At 52.9% G+C, this 26,003-nt stretch overlaps 1 protein-coding gene across 8 annotated transcripts in view; it reads right to left on the reverse strand.

The window, feature by feature from the left end:
- Positions 1–14,458, reverse strand: part of ctnnd1 (catenin (cadherin-associated protein), delta 1) — a 126,682-nt gene extending 112,224 nt beyond the window's left edge. For 3 of the 8 annotated variants that reach the window (XM_085975829.1, XM_085975831.1, XM_085975828.1), the window contains exon 1: positions 13,903–14,457. The gene's annotated coding sequence lies outside the window, so the exon portion shown is untranslated. Of the gene's footprint in view, positions 1–13,902 lie in introns of all 8 variants that reach the window. The other 5 variants (XM_085975833.1, XM_085975830.1, XM_085975835.1 and 2 more) reach the window with 3 other exon arrangements.
- Between the last annotated feature and the right edge of the window lie 11,545 nt (positions 14,459–26,003).

Raw genomic sequence — 26,003 nt, forward strand, 5'->3', positions numbered from 1 at the left:
AGATAGGGAGGTTTGTAGGGGCTGGAGGAGGTTACAGAGATAGGGAGGGTTGTCGGGACTGGAGGAGGTTACAGAGATAGGGAGGGCTGGAGGAGGTTACAGAGATAGGGAGGGTTGTAGGGGCTGGAGGAGCTTCCAGAGATCGGGAGGGTTGTCGGGCTGGAGGAGGTTACAGAGATAGGGAGGGTTGTCGGGCTGGAGGAGCTTCCAGAGATCGGGAGCGTTGTCGGGCTGGAGGAGGTTACAGAGATAGGGAGGGCTGGAGGAGGTTACAGAGATAGGGAGGGTTGTAGGGGCTGGAGGAGGTTACAGAGATAGGGAGTGTTGTCGGGGCTGGAGGAGGTTACAGACATAGGGAGGGTTGTCGGGGCTGGAGGAGGTTACAGAGATAGGGAGGGTTGTACGGACTGGAGGAGGTTACAGACATAGGGAGAGTTGTACGGACTGGTGGAGGTTACAGAGATAGGGAGGGTTGTAGGGACTGGAGGAGGTTACAGTGATAGGGAGGGTTGTACGGACTGGAGGAGGTTACAGACATAGGGAGAGTTGTACGGACTGGAGGAGGTTACCGAGATAGGGAGGGTTGTAGGGACTGGAGGAAGTTACAGAGATAGGGAGGGTCTCCCATTCCTATGGCGCCTTTCACCACCTCAGGACGTCCCAAAACACTTCACAGCCAATGAAGTACTTTTTGAATTGTAGTCACTGTTGTAATGTGGGAAACGCAGCAGCCAATTTGCGCACAGCAAGCTCCCACAACAGCAATGTGATAATGACCAGATCATCTCTCTTTGTTTTCGTGAGGCTGGTTGAGGGTGAAATATTGGGCCCAGGACAGCGGGGAGAACTCCCCCTGCTCTTTGTCCAACAGTGTTCATGGGACCTTTAACGTCCGCCCCAGAGAGCAGACGGGGCCTCGGTTTCATGCCTGACCTCGAAAGACGGCACCTCCCACGGTGCGGCGCTCCCTCGGTACTACCGGGCGAGGCCAGCGTCAGCCTGGATTAGGTCGGGTCTCGAGAGCGGGGGGTGGTGGCTAGAACCCACCCCCTGCCCCGCCATCCCCCGCGCACCCCGGCACCCAGGACTCAGGAGCAGGTTAAACCTTTGCTCGGACAGCTGCCGGCCGCCATTTTAGTGCCGGGAGACTTGTGCGAAATGGCCGCCAAGCCTTTCAAGGAGACAGAACAATGGGAGGCCGCACTCCAGGAGCAGTCCATTGTATGCAGAGCGGCACAGAATGTCCCGTGTGGCCTGATAAACCGTGTCAGGAGAAGTGGGACGTCCACAACACAGACACAGCAGGGGAATTCCGAACACACGAAGCCAAGCTGCCGATCGCCAGATGTTTCTTTTTTAAAACATGCAGCAGATTAACAACAACTTGTACATGGACAGCTCCTTTAAAAGTAGTAAATGCTGAGAGGATGTTTCCCCTGGCTGGGGAGTCTAGAACCAGTGGTCACAGTCTCAGGATAAGGGGTCGGCCATTTTGGACTGTGGTGAGGAGGAAATTCTTCACTCAGAGGGTGGTGAATCTTTGGAATTCTCTGCCCAGAGGGCTGTGGAGGCTCAGTCGTTGAGTATATTCAAGGCAGAGATCAATAGGTTTTTGGGCATGAAGGGAATCAAGGGATATGGGGATAGGGTGGGAAAGTGGAGTCGAGGAAGCAGATCAGCCATGATCTTATTGAATGGCGGAGCAGGCTCGAGGGGCCGAATGGCCGACTCCTGCTCCTAATTCGGATGTTCTTCAAAACACCCCAAGGAGCGATTATCCAACAAAAATTTGACACCGAGCCACATAAGGAGATGCTAGGGGCAGGTGACCAAAAGCTTGGTCAAAGAGGAAGGTTTTGAGGAGTGTCTTAAAAGGAGGAAAGAGAGGTAGAGAGGTTTAGGTAGGGAATTCCAGAGCTTAGGACCCAGGCAGCTGAAGGCTCGCCCGCCAATGGTGGAGCGATGGAAATTGGGGGATGTGCAAGAGGCCAGAATTGGAGGAGTGCAGAGATCTCGGAGGGTTGTACGAGGTTACAGAGATAGGAAGGGTTGTAGGGGCTGGAGGAGGTTACAGGGATAGGGAGGGTTGTAGGGGCTGGAGGAGGTTACAGAGATAGGGAGGGTTGTAGGCCTGGAGGAGGTTACAGAGATAGGGAGGGTTGTAGGGGCTGGAGGAGGTTACAGAGATAGGGAGGGTTGTAGGGGCTGGAGGAGGTTACAGAGATAGGGAGGGTTGTAGGGACTGGAGGAGGTTACAGAGATAGGGAGGGTTGTAGGGGCTGGAGGAGGTTACAGAGATAGGGAGGGTTGTAGGCCTGGAGGAGGTTACAGAGATAGGGAGGGTTGTAGGGGCTGGAGGAGGTTACAGAGATAGGGAGGGTTGTCGGGGCTGGAGGAGGTTACAGAGATAGGGAGGGTTCACAGAATCACAGAAACCCCACAGTGCAGATAGAGGTCCCTTCGGCCCATCGAGCCTGCACCGACACATATCCCACCCGATCCCCGTAACCAACACATATCCCACCCTATCCCCGTAACCCCACATATTTTAATCCCCCTAACACTAAGGGTCAATTTATCATAGCCAATCAACCTAACCCGCACATCTTTGGACTGTGGGAGGAAACCGGAGCACCCGGAGAAAACCCACGCAAACACGGGGAGAATGTGCAAACTCCACACAGACAGTCGCCCGAGGCCGGATTCGAACCCGGGTCCCTGGCGCTGTGAGGCAACAGTGCTAACCACTATGCCACCGTGCTAGGGGCTGGAGGTGGTTACAGAGATAGTGAGGGTTGTTGGGGCTGGAGGGGGTTACAGAGATAGGGAGGGTTGTAGGGGCTGGAGGAGGTTACAGAGATAGGGAGGGTTGTAGGGCTGGAGGAGGTTACAGTGATAGGGAGGGTTGTAGGGGCTGGAGGAGGTTACAGAGATAGGGAGGGTTGTAGGGGCTGGAGGAGGTTACAGAGATAGTGAGGGTTGTTGGGGCTGGAGGAGGTTACAGAGATAGGGAGGGTTGTAGGGCTGGAGGAGGTTACAGAGATAGGGAGGGTTGTAGGGCTGGAGGAGGTTACAGAGATAGGGAGGGTTGTAGGGGCTGGAGGAGGTTACAGAGATTGGGAGGGGGTGAGGGCCATGGAGGGATTTGAAAACAAGGATGGAGAATTATAAAATCGAGGCGTTGCCGGACTGGGAGCCAGTGTTGGTCAGTGAGCATGTGGTGGCGGGGAGGAGGTGAGGGGTTAGAGTGATGGGCGAAGGGGACTTGGTGCGAGTTGGGATACGGGGCTAGCAGGAGTTTTGGATGAGCTGGAGTTTGCGGCGGGTTGAAAATGGGAGGCTGGCCAGGAGAGGGTCGGAATAGTCGGGATTCTGGAGGAAACAACGGGCACGGAGGAGGGTTTCAGCAGCAGACGGGCCGAGGCGGGGCGGAGACGGGCCGAGGCGGGGCGGAGACGTCACCGAGGTGGAAGGCGGCGGTCTTGGTGATGGAGCGGATATGGGGGTCCGAAGCGCCTCTCGGGGTCAAATAGAACAGTGAGGAGAAGAAGAAAGGACAAGGGATGGGGGGGGGGGGGGGGAATTTAGCAATGGAGAGTCTAACTCCTATCCAGCCCATTCTGGGTGTCCTTGTGCACCAGTCGCTGAAGGTAAGCATGCAGGTGCAGCAGGCGGTTAAGAAGGCAAATGGTATGTTGGCCTTCGTAGCGAGAGGGTTTGAGTACAGGAACAAGGATGTCTTGCTGCAGTTGTACAGGGCCTTGGCGAGACCACATCTTGAGTATTGTGTGCAGTTTTGGTCGCCTTATCTGAGGAAGGATGTTCTTGCCATGGAGGGAGTTCAGCGAAGATTCACCAGACTGATACCTGGGATGGCAGGAATGACGTACAAGGAGAGATTGAGTCGATTAGGCTTATATTCGCTAGAGTTTAGAAGAATGAGAGGGGATCTCATTGAAACTTATAAAATTCTAACAGGACTGGACAGACTAGATGCAGGAAGGATGTTCCCGATGGTCGGGGAGTCCAGAACCAGGGGTCACAGGCTAAGGATAAGGGGTAGGCCATTTAGGACTGAAATGAGGATGAATTTCTTCACCCAGAGAGTGGTGAACCTGTGGAATTCTCTACCACAGAAGGCAGTTGAGGCCAATTCATTAAATATATTCAAGAAGGAGTTGGATATATTTCTTAAGGCTAAAGGGATCAAGGGATTTGGGGAGAAAGCAGGGACAGGTTACTGAATTTGGATCATCAGCCATGATCTCATTAAATGGCGGAGCAGGCTCGAGGGGCCGAATGGCCTACTGCTCCTATCCTCTATGTTTCTATGTTTCCCAAGTGTTTTCGCACCTCTCTGTAAAGCACAGCCATATCTCCTTGGGACAGGAAATGAGGGCAACGTCAGTTTAAATCGAGCAGCAGAACATTGACATTCAGGAACAGGCCAAAAAGGAACTAACTCCCATTTCTCCAACGCCTTTCACCACCTCAGGACGCCCCAAAGCACTTCACAGCCAATGAATAACTTCTGAAGTCAAGACACTGTTGGGATGCAGGAAACGCGGCAGACAACGTGCGCACAGCAAGATGCCACAAACAGCAATGGGATAAATGACAAGATGCTCTGATTTTTAGTCACGTTGGTTGAGGCATAAATATTGGGCCCCCTTACACCAGGGAGAACGCCCCACTGATCATCTTCCAATAGTGGCTGTGGGATCTTTTATGTCCACCTTTCAGGGCAGACAGGGGCCTCGTTTTAACGTCTCATCCGAAAGACGGCACCTCCAACAGTGCGGCGCTCCCGCAGTACTGCCCCTCCCACAGTGCAGTGCTCCCTCAGTACTGCCCCTCCGACAGTGCAGCGCTCCCTCAGTACTGCCCCCTCCGACAGTGCAGCGCTCCCTCAGTACTGCCCCTCCGACAGTGCAGCGCTCCCTCTGTTCTGCCCCTCCGACAGTGCAGCGCTCCCTCAGTACTGCCCCTCCGACAGTGCAGTGCTCCCTCAGTACTGCCCCTCCGACAGTGCAGCGCTCCCTCAGTACTGCCCCTCCGACAGTGCAGCGCTCCCTCAGTACTGCCCCTCCGACAGTGCAGCGCTCCCTCAGTACTGCCCCTCCGACAGTGCAGTGCTCCCTCAGTACTGCCCCTCCGACAGTGCAGCGCTCCCTCAGTACTGCCCCTCCGACAGTGCAGCGCTCCCTCAGTACTGACCCTCCGACAGTGCAGCGCTCCCTCAATACTGCCCCTCCGACGGTCTCGCACGAGCATTTGCCCAGTAAGTAACAGATGGTGTCCAGCGCCATGGGTTCGATTCCACCTTGTCCCCTCCCGGGAGTTCTCCCTGCAGCATTTAAAGGGCAGGATAGAATGGCCTCCTCCTGTTCCTATGCAACAGGCTCGAGGGGCTGAATGGCCTCCTCCTGTTCCTGTGTAACAGACTCGAGGGGCTGAATGGGCCTCCTCCTGTTCCTGTGTAACAGGCTCGAGTGACTGAATGGGCCTCCTCCTGTTCCTGTGTAACAGGCTCGAGTGACTGAATGGGCCTCCTCCTGTTCCTGTGTAACAGGCTCGAGTGACTGAATGGGCCTCCTCCTGTTCCTGTGTAACAGGCTCGAGTGACTGAATGGGCCTCCTCCTGTTCCTGTGTAACAGGCTCGAGTGACTGAATGGGCCTCCTCCTGTTCCTGTGTAACAGGCTCGAGTGACTGAATGGGCCTACTCTGTTCCTATGGTAACAGGCTCGAGTGACTGAATGGGCCTACTCTGTTCCTACGTTCCCCATCATCAGAGAGTTCAAGAGCCTTGGAGGGAGTTAACACTCGGTCAGTTAATTATTATTCAAAACACCTTAAGCATTACTTTTTTCCACCTGTAATTTTAGGAACAGGAGTAGGCCCTGTAGCTCCTCGAGCCTGTTCCGCCAGTCAACAAGATCAGGGCTGATCTGTGACCTAACTCCACAGCCCCGCCTTTGCCCCGTATCCCTTAATACCTTTGGCCATCAAAAATCGGTCAATCTCCGATTCATAATGAACAACTCCAGCATCAATTGCCGCTTGCGGAAGGGAGTTCCAAACTTCTCCCACCCTTCGTGTCCCCTCGCCCTGGACTCCCAAACCAGTGGAAACAGTTTCTCTCGCTCGACCTACCCCCCATTAGTTCCCCTTAATATCCTGAAAACTGAGATCGAATCACTGCTTAACCGTATAGATTCCAGGGAATACAACCCTAGCTTTAATTTAACCGTCCAAAAATCCACGAGAGAGACAGAGACGCAGTAACATCACAGGTCTGATAAGACACAATCAAAAAAAAGTAAAACTGTGCCCTACTTTTTTTTTTAAAAACCACAATGTTACAAATCACGTCCGCCACCAGTTTCGGACCACAGACTGAGCCTCCCAGTAGTGAAAGAGAAACAACGCTTTTTAAAATAAACCTTTGAAGCACAATTCTTTCTCGCTCGCTCTCTCAGGACACAGCTCTCGCTCTCGCCCTCTCCGAGAACAACAGAGGCGGAAAGGGGCTCCGCGAGAAAATAAAAACACCGCCCAGAACAGCGCGGTGGTAAATGGCTGCCCCGTACACGGTTTTCACGCTCCGTACCAGCGTCCCGAGCTCGACCACGCAAGCGCTTTCTCGCTCGCACCGTATCGCACAACAAAACTGCAAAAATCCTCCCGCAGATAGAGAGGGGACGAGAGATGGTTTCCCCCCCCCCCCCCCACGCTTTCTCGTGCGGAGGGAGAAATTTTGCCCGCCTGTTTATTCTTTCCGTCTCATTTTCTGCCCTCTCCTCCCATTTTTTTTATTCCTGCAGCCCACTCGCTAACCTCGCCCTCTTTTCAGCTTCGCTGATCCACTCTGTGCTCTGCTGCTCCACGTCCAGCATCGCAGTCCCCCTCCGTCTCTCCCTCTCCGTGTGGGAGTGGGTCATTCCCTCTCCTTCCTGTCAGATCACCCTCCCTCCCTCCCGCACGGCTTCACTTCACCCCAAGTCTCTCCCATGTTCTCCATTTATCATCCATTCGCCCACAAACACTGTATCCCTTCTCCGCTCTCTCCGACATTGTATCCCTCAGTGTCTACCCTCGCTCTCGTGTTGTGCTCCCACACCCGGCTCTGCTACACTGTAATCGCCCTGGTACTGTTACCCAGAATCTGACCTAAATATCCCATTACCGCTACACTGCCCCACCCCTCTGCCTCTCAACGCACCAGACCCCTCTCCTACACTCTCTCACTTGCACGCGGATAACCCTCTCTCTCCCCCGCACGGGCGATAACCCTCTCTCTCTCTCGCTCGGGTGATAACCCCCTCTCTCTCTCTCTCGCACGGGCGATAAACCTCTCTCTCTCGCACGGGCGATAACCCTCTCTCTCTCTCGCACGGGCGATAACCCTCTCTCTCTCTCTCTCTCTCGCTCGGGTGATAACCCCCTCTCTCTCTCTCTCGCACGGGCGATAACCCTCTCTCTCTCGCACGGGCGATAACCCTCTCTCTCGCACGGGCGATAACCCTCTCTCTCTCGCACGGGCGATAACCCTCTCTCTCGCACGGGCGATAACCCTCTCTCTCGCACGGGCGATAACCCTCTCTCTCTCGCACGGGCGATAACCCTCTCTCTCGCACGGGCGATAACCCTCTCTCTCCCGCACGGGCGATAACCCTCTCTCTCTCTCTCTCGCACGGGCGATAACCCTCTCTCTCTCTCTCTCTCGCACGGGCGATAACCCTCTCTCTCTCTCTCTCGCACGGGCGATAACCCTCTCTCTCTCCCGCACGGGCGATAACCCTCTCTCTCTCGCACGGGCGATAACCCTCTCTCTCTCTCTCCCGCACGGGCGATAACCCTCTCTCTCTCTCTCTCGCACGGGCGATAACCCTCTCTCTCTCGCACGGGCGATAACCCTCTCTCTCGCACGGGCGATAACCCTCTCTCTCCCGCACGGGCGATAACCCTCTCTCTCTCGCACGGGCGATAACCCTCTCTCTCTCTCCCCCGCACGGGCGATAACCCTCTCTCTCTCTCTCGCACGGGCGATAACCCTCTCTCTCTCTCGCACGGGCGATAACCCTCTCTCTCTCTCTCGCACAGGCGATAACCCTCTCTCTCTCGCACGGGCGATAACCCTCTCTCTCCCGCACGGGCGATAACCCTCTCTCTCTCTCTCTCGCACGGGCGATAACCCTCTCTCTCTCGCACGGGCGATAACCCTCTCTCTCTCGCACGGGCGATAACCCTCTCTCTCTCTCTCTCTCACGGGCGATAACCCTCTCTCTCTCTCTCGCACAGGCGATAACCCTCTCTCTCTCGCACGGGCGATAACCCTCTCTCTCTCGCCACGGGCGATAACCCTCTCTCTCTCTCCCCCGCACGGGCGATAACCCTCTCTCTCTCTCTCTCTCGCATGGGCGATAACCCTCTCTCTCTCTCTCTCGCACGGGCGATAACCCTCTCTCTCTCTCTCTCGCACGGGCAATAACCCTCTCTCTCTCGCACGGGCGATAACCCTCTCTCTCTCGCACGGGCGATAACCCTCTCTCTCTCGGGCGATAACCCCCTCTCTCTCTCCCCCGCACGGGCGATAACCCTCTCTCTCTCTCTCTCGCACGGGCGATAACCCTCTCTCGCTCGGGCGATAACCCCCTCTCTCTCTCCCCCGCACGGGCGATAACCCTCTCTCTCTCTCTCACGGGCGATAACCCTCTCTCTCCCCCGCACGGGCGATAACCCTCTCTCTCCCCGGCACGGGCGATAACCCTCTCTCTCTCGCACGGGCGATAACCCTCTCTCTCTCTCTCTCTCGCACGGGCGATAACCCCCTCTCTCTCTCTCGCACGGGCGATAACCCTCTCTCTCTCTCTCTCTCGCACGGGCGATAACCCTCTCTCTCTCCCCCGCACGGGCGATAACCCTCTCTCTCTCCCCCGCACGGGCGATAACCCTCTCTCTCTCTCTCTCTCTCGCACGGGCGATAACCCTCTCTCTCTCCCCCGCACGGGCGATAACCCTCTCTCTCTCTCGCTACGGGCGATAACCCTCTCTCTCTCTCTCGCACGGGCGATAACCCTCTCTCTCTCTCTCCCCCGCACGGGCGATAACCCTCTCTCTCTCTCTCTCTCCCCCGCACGGGCGATAACCCTCTCTCTCTCTCGCACGGGCGATAACCCTCTCTCTCTCGCACGGGCGATAACCCTCTCTCTCTCTCGCACGGGCGATAACCCTCTCTCTCTCCCCGGCACGGGCGATAACCCTCTCTCTCTCTCGCACGGGCGATAACCCTCTCTCTCTCTCGCACGGGCGATAACCCTCTCTCTCTCTCTCTCGCTCGCACGGGCGATAACCCTCTCTCTCTCTCTCGCACGGGCGATAACCCTCTCTCTCTCTCTCCCCCGCACGGGCGATAACCCTCTCTCTCTCTCTCTCTCGCACGGGCGATAACCCCCTCTCTCTCTCGCACGGGCGATAACCCTCTCTCTCTCGCACGGGCGATAACCCTCTCTCTCTCGCACGGGCGATAACCCTCTCTCTCTCTCGCACGGGCGATAACCCTCTCTCTCTCTCTCTCTCGCACGGGCGATAACCCTCTCTCTCGCACGGGCGATAACCCTCTCTCTCTCTCGCACGGGCGATAACCCTCTCTCTCTCTCTCTCTCTCGCACGGGCGATAACTCTCTCTCTCTCACGGGCGATAACCCTCTCTCTCTCTCTCTCTCTCACGGGCGATAACCCTCTCTCTCTCTCTCTCGCACGGGCGATAACGCTCTCTCTCTCTCGCACGGGCGATAACCCTCTCTCTCTCTCTCTCGCATGGGCGAGAACCCTCTCTCTCTCTCGCGCACGGGCGATAACCCTCTCTCTCTCGCGCGCACGGGCGATAACCCTCTCTCTCTCGCACGGGCGATAACCCTCTCTCTCTCTCTCTCTCTCACGGGCGATAACCCTCTCTCTCTCCCCTGCATGGGCGATAACGCTCTCTCTCTCTCGCACGGGCGATAACCCTCTCTCTCTCTCTCTCGCACGGGCGAGAACCCTCTCTCTCGCACGGGCGATAACCCTCTCTCTCTCTCGCGCACGGGCGATAACCCTCTCTCTCTCGCGCGCACGGGCGATAACCCTCTCTCTCTCTCGCGCACGGGCGATAACCCTCTCTCTCTCTCGCGCACGGGCGATAACCCTCTCTCTCTCTCTCTCTCTCGCACGGGCGATAACGCTCTCTCTCTCTGGCACGGGCGATAACCCTCTCTCTCTCTCTGGCATGGGCGATAACCCACTCTCTCTCTCTCTCTCTCTCGCACGGGCGATAACCCTCTCTCTCTCTCTCGCACGGGCGATAACCCTCTCTCTCTCGCACGGGCGATAACCCTCTCTCTCTCTCTCTCTCTCGCACGGGCGATAACGCTCTCTCTCTCTCGCACGGGCGATAACCCTCTCTCTCTCTCTCGCACGGGCGATAACCCTCTCTCTCTCTCTCTCTCTGGCATGGGCGATAACCCTCTCTCTCTCTCTCTCTCTCTCGCACGGGCGATAACCCTCTCTCTCGCTCGCACGGGCGATAACCCTCTCTCTCTCGCACGGGCGATAACCCTCTCTCTCCCCCGCACGGGCGATAACCCTCTCTCTCCCCCGCACGGGCGATAACCCTCTCTCTCTCCCCGGCACGGGCTATAACCCTCTCTCTCTCCCCGGCACGGGCTATAACCCTCTCTCTCTCCCCCGCACGGGCGATAACCCTCTCTCTCTCGCTCGCACGGGCGATAACCCCCTCTCTCTCTCTCGCACGGGCGATAACCCTCTCTCTCCCCCGCACGGGCGATAACCCTCTCTCTCTCCCCGGCACGGGCGATAACCCTCTCTCTCTCGCACGGGCGATAACCCTCTCTCTCTCGCACGGGCGATAACCCTCTCTCTCTCTCGCACGGGCGATAACCCTCTCTCTCTCTCGCACAGGCGATAACCCTCTCTCTCTCTCGCACGGGCGTTAACCCTCTCTCTCTCGCACGGGCGATAACCCTCTCTCTCTCGCACGGGCGTTAACCCTCTCTCTCTCTCGCACGGGCGATAACCCTCTCTCTCTCGCACGGGCGATAACCCTCTCTCTCTCCCCCACACGAGCGATAACCCTCTCTCTCTCCCCCACACGAGCGATAACCCTCTCTCTCTCTCTCGCACGGGCGATAACCCTCTCTCTCTCTCGCACGGGCGATAACCCTCTCTCTCTCTCGCACGGGCGATAACCCTCTCTCTCTCGCACGGGCGATAACCCTCTCTCTCTCTCGCACGGGCGATAACCCTCTCTCTCTCGCACGGGCGATAACCCTCTCTCTCTCTCGCACAGGCGATAACCCTCTCTCTCTCGCACGGGCGATAACCCTCTCTCTCTCTCGCACAGGCGATAACCCTCTCTCTCTCGCACGGGCGTTAACCCTCTCTCTCTCTCGCACGGGCGATAACCCTCTCTCTCTCTCGCACGGGCGATAACCCTCTCTCTCTCTCTCTCGCACGGGCGATAACCTTCTCTCTCTCTCTCTCTCGCACGGGCGATAACCCTCTCTCTCTCTCTCTCTCTCGCACGGGCGATAACCCTCTCTCTCTCTCGCACGGGCGATAACCCTCTCTCTCTCTCTCTCTAGCACGGGCGATAACCTTCTCTCTCTCTCTCTCTCGCACGGGCGATAACCCTCTCTCTCTCTCGCACGAGCGATAACCCTCTCTCTCTCTCTCGCACGGGCGATAACCCTCTCTCTCGCACGGGCGATAACCCTCTCTCTCTCTCTCGCACGGGCGATAACCCTCTCTCTCTCTCTCTCTCTCGCACGGGCGATAACCCTCTCTCTCTCTCGCACGAGCGATAACCCTCTCTCTCTGTCTCTCTCTCTCTCTCGCACGGGCGATAACCCTCTCTCTCTCTCTCGCACGGGCGATAACCCTCTCTCTCTCTCTCGCACGGGCGATAACCCTCTCTCTCTCGCACGGGCGATAACCCTCTCTCGCACGGGCGATAACCCTCTCTCTCTCTCTCGCACGGGCGATAACCCTCTCTCTCTCGCACGGGCGATAACCCTCTCTCGCACGGGCGATAACCCTCTCTCTCTCGCACGGGCGATAACCCTCTCTCTCTCGCACGGGCGATAACCCTCTCTCTCTCGCACGGGCGATAACCCTCTCTCTCTCGCACGGGCGATAACCCTCTCTCTCTCGCACGGGCGATAACCCTCTCTCTCTCGCACGGGCGATAACCCTCTCTCTCTCGCACGGGCGATAACCCTCTCTCTCTCGCACGGGCGATAACCCTCTCTCTCTCGCACGGGCGATAACCCTCTCTCTCTCGCACGGGCGATAACCCTCTCTCTCTCGCACGGGCGATAACCCTCTCTCTCTCGCACGGGCGATAACCCTCTCTCTCTCGCACGGGCGATAACCCTCTCTCTCTCGCACGGGCGATAACCCTCTCTCTCTCTCTCGCACGGGCGATAACCCTCTCTCTCTCGCACGGGCGATAACCCTCTCTCTCTCGCACGGGCGATAACCCTCTCTCTCTCGCACGGGCGATAACCCTCTCTCTCTCTCTCTCGCACGGGCGATAACCCTCTCCCTCTCTCTGGTGTGAAAGCACGCTATCTCAAACTACAACCCTCTCTCTTATCCTACACACGCTCTCACACCACCAGCCCTCCCACCCTCGCACAGAACCCCCTTTTCTCTCTCCGCCGTCCACCACCGAATCCTCGAGCAGGAACTAAGGCAAAAATCTGCCTTCCAGGCTAAAAGAACAAGAATGGAATAACAGGCGAGGGTGTGTCTTTATATGAATGTATATTTATACACTCAGGGATAGATCTGTTTATACACTGTATGGATAGATCTGTATTTTTGTGTACAATCATGAATGTTTTTCGATGCTTTGGCAACATAAGATGAACCTTGTCATCATGCCAATAAAGCGATTTGAATTGAATTGTGTGTGTGATGGCTGTGTGAGTGTGAGCGTGTCTCTCTCTGTGGGTGTGAGTACGCGAGTGTGTGTCTCGCTGTGAGTGAGAGTGTGTGTCTCGGTCTGTGAGTGTGTGTGTCTCTCTCTCTCTCTGTGAGTGCGAGTCTCTGTGGGTGTGAGTGTGTGTCTCGCTCTGTGAGTGTGAGAGTGTGTGTCTCTCTCTCTCTGCGAGTGTGTCTCTGTGGGTGTGAGTGTGTGTCTCGCTCTGTGAGTGTGTGTGTGTGTGTCTCTCTGGTGAGTGTGAGTGTGAGTCTCGCTCTGTGGGTGTGAGTGTGTGTCTCGCTCTGTGTGTGAGTCTCTGTGTCTCTCTCTGTGAGTGTGTGTCTCGCTCTGTGGGTGTGAGTGTGTGTCTCGCTCTGTGTGAGTCTCTGTGTCTCTCTCTGTGAGTGTGGGTCTCTCTGAGTGTGGGTGCGAGTGTGTGTCTCGCTCTGTGTGTGAGTCTCTGTGTCTCTCTGTGAGTGAGAGTCTCTGTGAGTGTGGGTGTGAGTGTGTGTCTCGCTCTGTGGGTGTGAGTGTGTGTCTCGCTCTGTGGGTGTGAGTGTGTGTCTCGCTCTGGTGAGTGTGAGTCTCTGTGAGTGTGGGTGTGAGTGTGTGTCTCGCTCTGTGTGTGAGTCTCTGTGAGTCTCGCTCTGTGAGTGTGAGTCTCTGTGTCTCTCTCTGTGTGTGAGTCTCGCTCTGGGTGTGAGTGTGTGTCTCACTCTGTGTGTCTCGCTCTGTGTGTGAGTCTCTGTGAGTCTCGCTCTGTGGGTGTGAGTCTCTGTGTCTCGCTCTGTGTGTGAGTCTCGCTCTGTGGGTGTGAGTGTGTGTCTCGCTCTGAGTGTGAGTCTCTGTGAGTGTGGGTGTGAGTGTGTGTCTCACTCTGTGTGTCTCACTCTGAGTGCGGTGGGTGTTACTCACCTCTGCCCTGAAGACCGCCTCCTCTCCTCTGGGTGCTGTGGGTGGTGTCGCCCTCGTCCCTTTGCAGCTTTGTTGCTCAATCCAAGAAGGTGGGGGGGGAGGGGGGGGGGGAAAGGAAAAAAAAAACTTTTTGCAACACCCGAAACAAAAAAAATTAAAAAAGGAAAAAAATTCAAAAAGACAAAATTTCTTTTTTTTAAAAAAAGGGGATTTTAAGGAAGAAAAGAAATCCTTTCTGAGAAGAGAAAGGATTTTTTTGTTGTTGTTGTTGCAACTGAGAAAGAAACCTCCAGGCCGTTTGCTTTTAAAAAAAAGGGGAGAGAGGGAAGGAGGAAATGGAGAGAGAGAAGGTGGTAAAAGAGAGAAACTCTCTCTGGGCCCAGCCAAGGGCAGCAGGGAGAGGGGAAGGTGAAGGGGACAAGCTGTGCTGGCCTGAACTGCAGCTCCTCACCCTGGGCCCAGGATCTGGCCCTCACTCTGGGATCTTGCTGCGCCTCTTTCCTCCTCGCCTCTCGTCCTAAAAAAAAGCCCCGTCGACGTCATCGCCCCCCGCCGGCCAATGGCAGGGCAGAACAGGCAGCCGCCAATCGGGCCGCGGCTTGGGAGGACCTGGAGCAAGCAGGAAGTAGGAAGTTGGGAAAAGACAGAGAGAAAAAAAATCACATTCATTCATTCAGGTTTCAGGTCCCTCCCCAGTGAACCCTGCTCCAGCCAATCAGTCCCTGCTCCAGCCAATCAGACCTTGATCCAGCCAATCAGACACTGCATTAGACAATCAGTCCCTGCTCCAGACAATCAGACCTTGATCCAGCCAATCAGACACTGCATTAGACAATCAGACCCTGCTCCAGCCAATCAGACCCTGCGCCAGACAATCAGACCTTGATCCAGCCAATCAGACCCTGCTCCAGCCAATCAGACCCTGCTCCAGACAATCAGTCCCTGCTCCAGCCAATCAGACCCTGATCCAGCCAATCAGACCTTGATCCAGCCAATCAGACACTGCATTAGACAATCAGTCCCTGCTCCAGCCAATCAGACCCTGCTCCAGACAATCAGTCCTTGCTCCAGCCAATCAGACCCTGCTCCAGACAATCAGACCTTGCTCCAGACAATCAGTCCCTGCTCCAGCCAATCAGACCCTGCTCCAGACAATCAGTCCCTGCTCCAGCCAATCAGACCCTGCTCCAGCCAATCAGACCTTGCTCCAGACAATCAGTCCCTGCTCCAGCCAATCAGACCTTGCTCCAGACAATCAGTCCCTGCTCCAGACAATCAGTCCCTGCTCCAGACAATCAGACCTTGCTCCAGACAATCAGACCCTGCTCCAGACAATCAGTCCCTGCTCCAGACAATCAGACCTTGCTCCAGACAATCAGACCCTGCTCCAGACAATCAGTCCCTGCTCCAGACAATCAGACACTGCTCCAGCCAATCAGACCCTGCTCCAGCCAATCAGACCTTGCTCCAGACAATCAGACCCTGCTCCAGCCAATCAGACCTTGATCCAGCCAATCAGACACTGCTCCAGACAATCAGTCCCTGCTCCAGCCAATCAGACCCTGCTCCAGACAATCAGACCCTGCTCCAGCCAATCAGACCCTGCTCCAGACAATCAGTCCCTGCTCCAGACAATCAGACCCTGCTCCAGCCAATCAGACCCTGCTCCAGACAATCAGACCCTGCTCCAGCCAATCAGTCCCTGCTCCAGACAATCAGACACTGCTCCAGCCAATCAGTCCCTGCTCCAGACAATCAGACCCTGCTCCAGCCAATCAGACCCTGCTCCAGCCAATCAGACCCTGCTCCAGACAATCAGACCCTGCTCCAGCCAATCAGACCCTGCTGCAGACAATCAGTCCCTGCTCCAGCCAATCAGTCCCTGCTCCAGACAATCAGTCCCTGCTCCAGACAATCAGTCCCTGCTCCAGCCAATCAGTCCCTGCTCCAGCCAATCAGACCCTGCTCCAGACAATCAGTCCCTGCTCCAGACAATCAGACCCTGCTCCAGCCAATCAGTCCCTGCTCCAGACAATCAGACCCTGCTCCAGACAATCAGTCCCTGCTCCAGCCAATCAGTCCCTGCTCCAGCCAATCAGACCCTGCTCCAGCCAATCAGACCCTGCTCCAGACAATCAGTCCCCGCTCCAGCCAATCAGAGCCTGCTCCAGACAATCAGACCCTGCTCCAGACAATCAGACGCTGCTCCAGACAATCAGACGCTGCTCCAGCCAATCAGACCTTGCTCCAGACAATCAGACCCTGCTCCAGACAATCAGACCCTGCTCCAGCCAATCAGACCTTGCTCCAGACAATCAGACCCTGCTCCAGCCAATCAGTCCCTGCTCCAGACAATCAGTCCCTGCTCCAGCCAATCAGACCCTGCTCCAGACAATCAGACCCTGCTCCAGCCAATCAGACCCTGCTCCAGACAATCAGTCCCTGCTCCAGACAATCAGACCCTGCTCCAGCCAATCAGACCCTGCTCCAGACAATCAGTCCCTGCTCCAGACAATCAGACCCTGCTCCAGACAATCAGACCCTGCTCCAGACAATCAGACCCTGCTCCAGACAATCAGACCCTGCTCCAGACAATCAGACCCTGCTCCAGACAATCAGACCTTGCTCCAGACAATCAGTCCCTGCTCCAGACAATCAGACCCTGCTCCAGACAATCAGACGCTGCTCCAGACAATCAGACCCTGCTCCAGACAATCAGACCCTGCTCCAGACAATCAGACCCTGCTCCAGACAATCAGACCCTGCTCCAGACAATCAGACCCTGCTCCAGACAATCAGACCCTGCTCCAGACAATCAGACGCTGCTCCAGCCGATCAGACCTTGCTCCAGCCAATCAGACCCTGCCACAGACAATCAGTCCCTGCTCCAGCCAATCAGACCCTGCTCCAGCCGATCAGACCTTGCTCCAGCCAATCAGACCCTGCCACAGACAATCAGACACTGCTCCAGCCAATCAGACCCTGCTCCAGTCAATCAGTCCCTGCTCCACCCTCACATCACCCAACTCAGCCCAACCCTCAAACCACTCAACTCAGCCCAACCCTCAAACCACTCAACTCATCCAATCCCTCAAATCACTCAACTCATCCAAACCCTCAAATCACCCAACTCATCCAAACCCTCAAATCACTCAACTCATCCAAACCCTCACATCACTCAACTCAGCCCAACCCGCAAATCACCCAACTCATCCAAACCCTCACGTCACTCAACTCATCCCAACCCGCAAATCACCCAACTCATCCAAACCCTCAAATCACTCAACTCATCCAAACCCTCAAACCACCCAACTCATCCCAACCCTCAAATCACCCAACTCATCCCAACCCTCAAATCACCCAACTCATCCAAACCCTCACATCACTCAACTCATCCAAACCCTCACATCACTCAACTCATCCAAACCCTCAAACCACTCAACTCATCCAAACCCTCAAACCACTCAACTCATCCAAACCCTCACATCACTCAACTCATCCAAACCCTCACATCACCCAACTCATCCAAACCCTCAAATCACTCAACTCATCCAAACACTCAAATCACCCAACTCATCCAAACCCTCAAACCACTCAACTCAGCCAAACACTCACCTCACTCAACTCATCCAAACCCTCAAACCACTCAACTCAGCCAAACACTCACCTCACTCAACTCATCCAAACCCTCAAATCACTCAACTCATCCAAACCCTCAAACCACCCAACTCATCCCAACCCTCAAATCACCCAACTCATCCCAACCCTCAAACCACTCAACTCATCCAAACCCTCACATCACTCAACTCATCCAAACCATCAAATCACCCAACTCATCCAAACCCTCAAACCACTCAACTCATCCAAACCCTCAAACCACTCAACTCATCCAAACCCTCATATCACCCAACTCATCCAAACCCTCACTTCACTCAACTCATCCAAACCCTCAAATCACCCAACTCATCCAAACCCTCAAATCACCCAACTCGTCCAAACCTCAAATCACTCAACTCATCCAAACCCTCACATCACTCAACTCATCCAAACCCTCAAACCACTCAACTCATCCAAACCCTCAAACCACTCAACTCATCCAAACCCTCATATCACCCAACTCATCCAAACCCTCACTTCACTCAACTCATCCAAACCCTCAAATCACCCAACTCATCCAAACCCTCAAATCACCCAACTCGTCCAAACCTCAAATCACCCAACTCATCCAAACCCTCAAATCACCCAACTAATCCAAACCCTCAAATCACTCAACTCATCCAAACCCTCAAATCACCCAACTCATCCAAACCCTCAAATCACTCAACTCATCCAAACCCTCACATCACTCAACTCATCCAAACCCTCACATCACTCAACTCATCCAAACCCTCACATCATTCAACTCATCCAAACCCTCACATCACTCAACTCATCCTATCCCTCAAATCACTCAACTCATCGAAACCCTCACATCACTCAACTCATCCAAACCCTCACATCACCCAACTCATCCAAACCCTCACATCACTCAACTCATCCAAACCCTCAAATCACTCAACTCATCGAAACCCTCACATCACTCAACTCATCCAATCCCTCAAATCACCCAACTCATCCAAACCCTCAAATCACTCAACTCATCCAAACCCTCACATCACTCAACTCATCCAAACCCTCACATCATTCAACTCATCCAAACCCTCACATCATTCAACTCATCCAAACCCTCACATCACTCAACTCATCCAAACCCTCAAATCACTCAACTCATCCAAACCCTCACATCACTCAACTCATCCAAACCCTCACTTCACTGAACTCATCCAAACCCTCAAACCACGCAACTCATCCAAACCCTCACAACAAACAACTCATCCAAACCCTCAAATCACTCAACTCATCCAAACCCTCAAATCACAGAATCACAGAATCACAGAAACCCCACAGTGCAGCCTGCACCGACACATATCCCACCCGATCCCCGTAACCCCTACACCAACACATATCCCACCCTATCCCCGTAACCCCACGTATTTAATCCCCCTAACACTAAGGGTCAATTTATCATAGCCAATCAACCTAACCCGCACATCTTTGGACTGTGGGAGGAAACCGGAGCACCCGGAGGAAACCCACGCAAACACGGTGAGAATGTGCAAACTCCACACAGACAGTCGCCCGAGGCCAGATTCGAACCCGGGTCTCTGGCGCTGTGAGGCAACAGTGCTAACCACTATGCCACCGTGCCACCACGAAATCACACAACTCATCCAAACCCTCACATCACTCAACCCATCAAACCCTCAAATCACTCAACTCATCCAATCCCTCAAATCACTCAACTCATCCAAACCCTCAAATCACCCAACTCATCCAAACCCTCAAATCACTCAACTCATCCAAACCCTCAAATCACCCAACTCAGCCCAACCCTCAAACCACTCAACTCATCCAATCCCTCAAATCACTCAACTCATCCAAACCCTCAAATCACCCAACTCATCCAAACCCTCAAATCACTCAACTCATCCAAACCCTCACATCACTCAACTCAGCCCAACCCGCAAATCACCCAACTCATCCAAACCCTCACGTCACTCAACTCATCCCAACCCGCAAATCACCCAACTCATCCAAACCCTCAAATCACTCAACTCATCCAAACCCTCAAACCACCCAACTCATCCCAACCCTCAAATCACCCAACTCATCCCAACCCTCAAATCACCCAACTCATCCAAACCCTCACATCACTCAACTCATCCAAACCCTCACATCACTCAACTCATCCAAACCCTCAAACCACTCAACTCATCCAAACCCTCAAACCACTCAACTCATCCAAACCCTCACATCACTCAACTCATCCAAACCCTCACATCACCCAACTCATCCAAACCCTCAAATCACTCAACTCATCCAAACACTCAAATCACCCAACTCATCCAAACCCTCAAACCACTCAACTCAGCCAAACACTCACCTCACTCAACTCATCCAAACCCTCAAACCACTCAACTCAGCCAAACACTCACCTCACTCAACTCATCCAAACCCTCAAATCACTCAACTCATCCAAACCCTCAAACCACCCAACTCATCCCAACCCTCAAATCACCCAACTCATCCCAACCCTCAAACCACTCAACTCATCCAAACCCTCACATCACTCAACTCATCCAAACCATCAAATCACCCAACTCATCCAAACCCTCAAACCACTCAACTCATCCAAACCCTCAAACCACTCAACTCATCCAAACCCTCATATCACCCAACTCATCCAAACCCTCACTTCACTCAACTCATCCAAACCCTCAAATCACCCAACCCATCCAAAACCTCAAATCACCCAACTCGTCCAAACCTCAAATCACTCAACTCATCCAAACCCTCACATCACTCAACTCATCCAAACCCTCAAACCACTCAACTCATCCAAACCCTCAAACCACTCAACTCATCCAAACCCTCATATCACCCAACTCATCCAAACCCTCACTTCACTCAACTCATCCAAACCCTCAAATCACCCAACTCATCCAAACCCTCAAATCACCCAACTCGTCCAAACCTCAAATCACCCAACTCATCCAAACCCTCAAATCACCCAACTAATCCAAACCCTCAAATCACTCAACTCATCCAAACCCTCAAATCACCCAACTCATCCAAACCCTCAAATCACTCAACTCATCCAAACCCTCACATCACTCAACTCATCCAAACCCTCACATCACTCAACTCATCCAAACCCTCACATCATTCAACTCATCCAAACCCTCACATCACTCAACTCATCCTATCCCTCAAATCACTCAACTCATCGAAACCCTCACATCACTCAACTCATCCAAACCCTCACATCACCCAACTCATCCAAACCCTCACATCACTCAACTCATCCAAACCCTCAAATCACTCAACTCATCGAAACCCTCACATCACTCAACTCATCCAATCCCTCAAATCACCCAACTCATCCAAACCCTCAAATCACTCAACTCATCCAAACCCTCACATCACTCAACTCATCCAAACCCTCACATCACTCAACTCATCCAAACCCTCACATCATTCAACTCATCCAAACCCTCACATCATTCAACTCATCCAAACCCTCACATCACTCAACTCATCCAAACCCTCAAATCACTCAACTCATCCAAACCCTCACATCACTCAACTCATCCAAACCCTCACTTCACTCAACTCATCCAAACCCTCAAACCACGCAACTCATCCAAACCCTCACAACAAACAACTCATCCAAACCCTCAAATCACTCAACTCATCCAAACCCTCAAATCACAGAATCACAGAATCACAGAAACCCCACAGTGCAGCCTGCACCGACACATATCCCACCCGATCCCCGTAACCCCTACACCAACACATATCCCACCCTATCCCCGTAACCCCACGTATTTAATCCCCCTAACACTAAGGGTCAATTTATCATAGCCAATCAACCTAACCCGCACATCTTTGGACTGTGGGAGGAAACCGGAGCACCCGGAGGAAACCCACGCAAACACGGTGAGAATGTGCAAACTCCACACAGACAGTCGCCCGAGGCCAGATTCGAACCCGGGTCTCTGGCGCTGTGAGGCAACAGTGCTAACCACTATGCCACCGTGCCACCACGAAATCACACAACTCATCCAAACCCTCACATCACTCAACCCATCAAACCCTCAAATCACTCAACTCATCCAATCCCTCAAATCACTCAACTCATCCAAACCCTCAAATCACCCAACTCATCCAAACCCTCAAATCACTCAACTCATCCAAACCCTCAAATCACCCAACTCAGCCCAACCCTCAAACCACTCAACTCATCCAATCCCTCAAATCACTCAACTCATCCAAACCCTCAAATCACCCAACTCATCCAAACCCTCAAATCACTCAACTCATCCAAACCCTCAAATCACCCAACTCATCCAAACCCTCAAATCACTCAACTCATCCAAACCCTCAAACCACCCAACTCATCCCAACCCTCAAATCACCCAACTCATCCCAACCCTCAAATCACCCAACTCATCCAAACCCTCACATCACTCAACTCATCCAAACCCTCACATCACTCAACTCATCCAAACCCTCAAACCACTCAACTCATCCAAACCCTCAAACCACTCAACTCATCCAAACCCTCACATCACTCAACTCATCCAAACCCTCACATCACCCAACTCATCCAAACCCTCAAATCACTCAACTCATCCAAACACTCAAATCACCCAACTCATCCAAACCCTCAAACCACTCAACTCAGCCAAACACTCACCTCACTCAACTCATCCAAACCCTCAAACCACTCAACTCAGCCAAACACTCACCTCACTCAACTCATCCAAACCCTCAAATCACTCAACTCATCCAAACCCTCAAACCACCCAACTCATCCCAACCCTCAAATCACCCAACTCATCCCAACCCTCAAACCACTCAACTCATCCAAACCCTCACATCACTCAACTCATCCAAACCATCAAATCACCCAACTCATCCAAACCCTCAAACCACTCAACTCATCCAAACCCTCAAACCACTCAACTCATCCAAACCCTCATATCACCCAACTCATCCAAACCCTCACTTCACTCAACTCATCCAAACCCTCAAATCACCCAACTCATCCAAACCCTCAAATCACCCAACTCGTCCAAACCTCAAATCACTCAACTCATCCAAACCCTCACATCACTCAACTCATCCAAACCCTCAAACCACTCAACTCATCCAAACCCTCAAACCACTCAACTCATCCAAACCCTCATATCACCCAACTCATCCAAACCCTCACTTCACTCAACTCATCCAAACCCTCAAATCACCCAACTCATCCAAACCCTCAAATCACCCAACTCGTCCAAACCTCAAATCACCCAACTCATCCAAACCCTCAAATCACCCAACTAATCCAAACCCTCAAATCACTCAACTCATCCAAACCCTCAAATCACCCAACTCATCCAAACCCTCAAATCACTCAACTCATCCAAACCCTCACATCACTCAACTCATCCAAACCCTCACATCACTCAACTCATCCAAACCCTCACATCATTCAACTCATCCAAACCCTCACATCACTCAACTCATCCTATCCCTCAAATCACTCAACTCATCGAAACCCTCACATCACTCAACTCATCCAAACCCTCACATCACCCAACTCATCCAAACCCTCACATCACTCAACTCATCCAAACCCTCAAATCACTCAACTCATCGAAACCCTCACATCACTCAACTCATCCAATCCCTCAAATCACCCAACTCATCCAAACCCTCAAATCACTCAACTCATCCAAACCCTCACATCACTCAACTCATCCAAACCCTCACATCACTCAACTCATCCAAACCCTCACATCATTCAACTCATCCAAACCCTCACATCATTCAACTCATCCAAACCCTCACATCACTCAACTCATCCAAACCCTCAAATCACTCAACTCATCCAAACCCTCACATCACTCAACTCATCCAAACCCTCACTTCACTCAACTCATCCAAACCCTCAAACCACGCAACTCATCCAAACCCTCACAACAAACAACTCATCCAAACCCTCAAATCACTCAACTCATCCAAACCCTCAAATCACAGAATCACAGAATCACAGAAACCCCACAGTGCAGCCTGCACCGACACATATCCCACCCGAGCCCCGTAACCCCTACACCAACACATATCCCACCCTATCCCCGTAACCCCACGTATTTAATCCCCCTAACACTAAGGGTCAATTTATCATAGCCAATCAACCTAACCCGCACATCTTTGGACTGTGGGAGGAAACCGGAGCACCCGGAGGAAACCCACGCAAACACGGTGAGAATGTGCAAACTCCACACAGACAGTCGCCCGAGGCCAGATTCGAACCCGGGTCTCTGGCGCTGTGAGGCAACAGTGCTAACCACTATGCCACCGTGCCACCACGAAATCACACAACTCATCCAAACCCTCACATCACTCAACCCATCAAACCCTCAAATCACTCAACTCATCCAAACCCTCACATCACTCAACTCATCCAAACCCTCAAATCACCCAATTCATCCCAACCCTCACATCAACCAACTCATCCAAACCCTCAAACCACTCAACTCATCCAAACACTCAAACCACTCAACTCATCCAAACGCTCACAACAAACAACTCATCCAAACCCTCAAATCACCTAACTCATCCAAACCCTCAAATCACCCAACTCATCCAAACCCTCAAATCACCCAACTCATCCAAACCCTCAAATCACTCAACTCAGCCAAACCCTCACATCACTCAACTCATCCAAACCCTCAAATTACCCCACTCATCCAAACCCTCACATCACCCAACTAATCCAAACCCTCAAACCACTCAACTCATCCAAACCCTCAAACCACTCAACTCATCCAAACACTCAAACCACTCAACTCATCCAAACCCTCAAACCACCCAACTCATCCAAACCCTCAAATCACTCAACTCAGCCAAACCCTCACATCACTCAGCTCATCCAAACCCTCAAATCACCCAACTCCTCCAAACCCTCACATCAAACAACTCAGCCAAACCCTCAAATCACTCAACTCATCCAAACCCTCAAATCACTCAACTCATCCAAACCCTCACATCACTCAACTCATCCAAACCCTCAAACCACTCAACTCATCCAAACCCTCACATCACTCAACTCATCCCAACCCTCAAACCACTCAACTCATCCAAACCCTCAAATCACTCAACTCATCCAAACCCGCATATCACTCAACTCATCCAAACCCTCACATCAAACAACTCATCCAAACCCTCAAATCACCCAACTCATCCAAACCCTCAAACCACTCAACTAATCCAAACCCTCAAACCACCCAACTCATCCCAACCCTCAGATCACCCAACTCATCCAAACCCTCAAATCACTCAACTCAAACAAACTCACAAATCACTCAACTCATCCAAACCCTCAAATCACTCAACTCATCCAAACCCTCAAACCACCCAACTCATCCAAACCCTCAAATCACTAAACTGATCCAAACCCTCAAATCACTCAACTCATCGAAACGCTCAAATCACTCAACTCATCCAAACCCTCAAATCACTCAACTCTTCCAAACCCTCAAATCACTCAACTCATCCAAACCCTCAAATCACCCAACTCATCCAAACCCTCACATCACTCAACTCATCCAATCCCTCAAATCGCCCAACTCATCCAAACTCTTAAATCACCCAACTCATCCAAACCCTCAAATCACTCAACTCAGCCAAACCCTCACATCACTCAACTCATCCAAACCTTCAAATCACCCAACTCATCCAAACCCTCACATCAAACAACTCATCCAAACCCTCAAATCACTCAACTCATCCAAACCCTCAAATCACTCAACTCATCCAAACCCTCACATCACTCAACTCATCCAAACCCTCAAACCACTCAACTCATCCAAACCCTCACATCACTCAACTCATCCAAACCCTGAAACCACTCAACTCATCCAAACCCTCAAATCACTCAACTCATCCAAACCTGCATATCACTTAACTCATCCAAACCCTCACATCAAACAACTCATCCAAACCCTCAAATCACCCAACTCATCCAAACACTCAAACCACTCAACTCATCCAAACCCTCAAACCACTCAACTCATCACAACTCTCACATCACTCAACTAATCCAAACCCTCAAACCACCCAACTCATCCCAACCCTCAGATCACCCAACTCATCCAAACCCTCAAATCACTCAACTCATACAAACCCACAAATCACTCAACTCATCCAAACCCTCAAACCACCCAACTCATCCCAACCCTCACATCACCCAACTCATCCAAACCCTCAAATCACTCAACTCATCCAAACCCTCAAACCACCCAACTCATCCCAAACCTCAAATCACTAAACTCATCCAAACCCTCAAATCACTCAACTCATCCAAACGCTCAAATCACTCAACTCATCCAAACCCTCAAATCACTCAACTGTTCCAAACCCTCAAATCGCTCAACTCATCCAAACCCTCAAATCACCCAACTCATCCAAACCCTCACATCACTCAACTCATCCAATCCCTCAAATCA

Source organism: Somniosus microcephalus, unplaced genomic scaffold, assembly GCF_052327205.1.
Source record: "Somniosus microcephalus isolate GS21.2 unplaced genomic scaffold, FLI_Smic_1.0 unresolved_chr2, whole genome shotgun sequence".
NCBI lineage: Eukaryota > Metazoa > Chordata > Chondrichthyes > Squaliformes > Somniosidae > Somniosus > Somniosus microcephalus.